General features: G+C 31.5%; 1 protein-coding gene across 1 annotated transcript in view; it reads right to left on the minus strand.

Moving 5' to 3' along the window:
• LOC117177032 (PAX-interacting protein 1-like) overlaps window positions 1-4,028 on the minus strand; it is an 83,972-nt gene that overhangs the window by 7,046 nt on the left and 72,898 nt on the right. The gene's annotated exons all lie outside the window — the stretch shown is intronic.

The raw sequence follows: 4,028 nt of genomic DNA on the forward strand, positions 1-4,028 counted from the left end.
ATATCATAATCGGAGCTGTTCTTGAGGACTTCCAACTAAAATGCTTCGTTGACGCTACTATTAAGATCGTGATTATTCAGACGCTTTTAATTCATACACTAACCATTTTTATTTACTGTTCAACTTTTGAAATAAAATCGCTGAATCGAGATTTCAGTTTGAAATTTCTAAACAGGGTCGAGATATATCATTTTTTACATTTTCAGTTCTACTGATTAAAACAATCATTTAACTGAAGTAAAAAATTGCGTTTTGTAAAGTAGATGTTAGAGAGTACATATGAATTTTTTTAATTTCTGATACCAATTTTTTCTTTTGTAGAGAACTTCAAAGTCGACGTATTAAAAGTTAAGGGTAAATTCTCTTATTTTTCACACATCATTTATCACGCAATAAAAAGCTCAAAAAACATTTAGATTGATTATATTTAAGTAATCTAAAATAATTCAATTAGAAATCTTTGTAATTTGAAACTGTTTAAGTTTAAAGCTATTAATTTGAAATCAAATAATTGTGTACTGGTAAAGTATTGATGCACGCAATATAAGAAATTTTTAAGTTTTAAATGCCGATAATTTCAAAACTGTCTAGTACATGGAGTCGCCAGCTTTTTTATTGTTAAAAATTCAAATTCAAACTTTCAATTTGAAATTATTGTAGAATTTTTAACCATTTGCATCTGAAAATGTATGATATATGCGACCTCGTACGCAAAATTGTAAAATTTATTTCAAATTACATATGTTCAAATTTAAGTGTTGAATTTTTCTACTCTTAATGCTTCACGTTTTATTTCAGTTTTGAATTATTTAAATAAAATATTTCTCAATTTTAAGGGGTAACCCGAGTCGAAATTTAGACCCTACTTTGAAGTTACAGCTCCTTATTAGAACCTGCTTTGACGCTATTTAAACTTATAGCCCCTGCTTAAAACTTTTGACTCCTAGAGAATGAAACATTAGAGCCTACTTCGAGGCTGTAACACCTCTCTGAAGCTACTTTTAATCTTTAGAGTCCACATTTTCATAACTTAAGACCCTACTTTTATGCTGTTTAACCTCCCCTTCAATACTGACCCTACGTTGAATCTTTTGAGCCTACAATGTTCGAACTTTATGGAAATAAAATAAAAATGATTTTTCACTTAATTTAATTGAACTCATTGGTAATCATAATGACTGAATGCAAACTCAATTATCAAAAAAATTTAAATCAAGATTTAACCTAATTATCATTATTTATTTACATATAATCAATACTTCTTTGCAATGCTTAATCACAAAAAATTATAAGAATAAAATATTTTCTATCGCTAACGACAACTATTATGTATGAAATAAAAAATTTGAAAAATATATTTAAATATATATTTAATAATTATAATTAAATTTACTGATTGTTATTCAATTTTTATTACAGTATTACGGTTCATTTATTTGCAACATGATTTCGTGGAGAAAATAATTTTTTTCAAGGAATAGTACCACTTTTCCGATGGTTTGGTCATTTTGATTACTAAACAATAATAACACAGCCACACAAAAAATAGTGTGCGGATCTGGTAACAAGACACACGTATTCCTATGGATTTTGGGGCGCTGAATTCAAATTCGGTATCAAAAATCACCCATCACGTCATGGTTGAGCCATAACCTCAAAAAATGACGAAAAATCATGCACTGAGGCAAATAAATTTCAAAATAATGCCATTGATGCAAATTTTCACTTCAAAAAGATGTCGACAACTGCGAAGGATCAACCCTTGCCTGATATCAACTTATTTAACATAACTTTACAAAACAGAACCTGACCTCACCTAACCTGAATTAATAAAAATTTATTGAAATACACGTAAAGCTCTGGAAGCATATTTTCCCATTAGCAAATGTGTGCTACATCGAATGGGTCAACTCGAGCCTAACCTAGAAATAAATCTAACCTAGCCAAACCTAACCTAACCTAACCTCACGAAACAAAATTAAACTGATTGTGTTGTCCCGTTGTGTTTGCGGTACCGTTTGAATCAGCTTGGGCTTAACCTGCAAAGAGGTCAGACCTATCCTAACTTAAAAAAACCTGACCTAACCTAACCTAACTTAACTTCACGTAACACAATTAAACTCGTTGTGTTTGCGGTACCGTTTCATTCAACTTCGGCTTAACCTACATAGAGATTTAACCTATCCTAACCTAACAAAACCTGACCTAACCTAACCTAGTCGAATGAAATTCAACCACACGTGTAGCTATGTAAGCGTAAGGTTCTCAGTCTTGAATGTGTCCTATATTTAATAGGTTAACTCGATCTTAACCTACAAATGAATCTAACTTAACAGAACCTAACGAAATTTTGCTTAACGCAACACAACTTATCTTAAGTGTTCCCGTTGTAACACAATAAAATTCATTTCATTGTACTACAGGTGGTTAAAAATTTAGACGCACATTACTCATTTGAAGAAACTTAGAACGACAAGTAGAATTGACCCCACTTCAATTAACCTGACAATGTTTGTATCAATTAACAGGGTTGCCAGGGTAATCGGTTAGGTTAGGTCAGGTTTTATTAGGTTAGGATATGTTAAACCTCTATGTAGGTTAAGCCGAAGCTGAATGAAACGGTACCGCAAGTACAACGGGACAACACAATCAGTTTAACTATGTTTCGTAAAGTTAGGTTAGGTTAGGCTAGGTTAGATTTATTTCTAGATTAGGCTCGAGTTGACCTATTCGATGTAGCACACATTTGCTACTGGGAAAATATGCTTCCAGAGCTTTATGTGTAGTTCAATAAATTTCTGTCAATTCAGGTTTGGTGAGGTCAGGTTCTGTTGGGTAAAGTTATGTTAAATAAGTTGATATCAAGCAAGGGTTGATCCTTCACAGCTGTCGACATGTTTTTGAAGTGAAAATTTGCATCACTGGCATTATTTTGAAATTTATTTGCCTCAGTGAATGATTTTTCGTCATTTTTTGAGGTAATGGCTCAACCATGACGTGATGGGTGATTTTTGATACCGAATTTGAATTAAGCGCCGCAAAATCCATAGGAATACGTGTGTCTTGTTAACAGATCAGTACTGTTATTGTTAATATAAACTTATTTTCTTATGAATATTAGGTTGAATCTTGAACTAAATACTTGTATTTTTTAGTATAATTGTATTAATTATGATGCTAAACGACTTTTTTAATCTTTGCTTAATAAAGAGATAAAAAGATATTTTTATTGAAATCAGCAAGTTTGACACTGTATTAATTTAATTAATAAATAACACATAATCAAATTTAAATATGCAGCCTCAAGTTCTTTTAAAGCGTATAACGTAGAATACTTCTAAAAAATGGAATCAATTTATATTGAACTCTTCAAAAATCGTTTTAAATATCTAACAACACAGAAAGTTAAAAAAGTAATTATTCAATTAATTGTTGCAAATTTGAAAAGATTTTGGAGCTTGAATTATTGGACAAGTGCTAATGATTTTTATCGAAGACATCCTAACGCGTTCCGCTAGCTAAATCGGTTAGGGCGTTAGGCGTTTAATAAATACGCAGTGCGGGCGTGCGATCTCAGGTTTGTTTCTTAGTACTTTCGGATTCTTCAATGCACGCTTGAGCGTCATAATAAAAAATTGTATTAATAATATGTCTAATAAATAATTGCGAATATCCTTGATATTTATATCACTAACATTATTTTATATCTTCTGATAAGTAAAACATCTCATTTATATTCATCCATATTGGTGTGACATTATAGAGAATCTGCTTTGGTACCAGAAGTCCTACAGTAGTTGTTTGAGCTTTAAAAGAGGGTCCTTTGACGCTAAACGTGGAAAAACAACTGATTTCAGACACTTTTAGCGTCAAAGTAGTGTCTACATTACATTGAAATCGCTGCTTATTTATAATCTACTTCACAGCGTTCAGCGCCTACTAAAGTAGGACTTACGGCTTTAAAGTAGGGCCTAAATTTCGACTCGGGAAAATCTGAAAATTTGAATGACTAACAAAAATGTTTGAAA

This window comes from Belonocnema kinseyi, chromosome 7 (genome assembly GCF_010883055.1).
Source record: "Belonocnema kinseyi isolate 2016_QV_RU_SX_M_011 chromosome 7, B_treatae_v1, whole genome shotgun sequence".
In the NCBI taxonomy this organism is placed as follows: Eukaryota; Metazoa; Arthropoda; class Insecta; order Hymenoptera; family Cynipidae; genus Belonocnema; species Belonocnema kinseyi.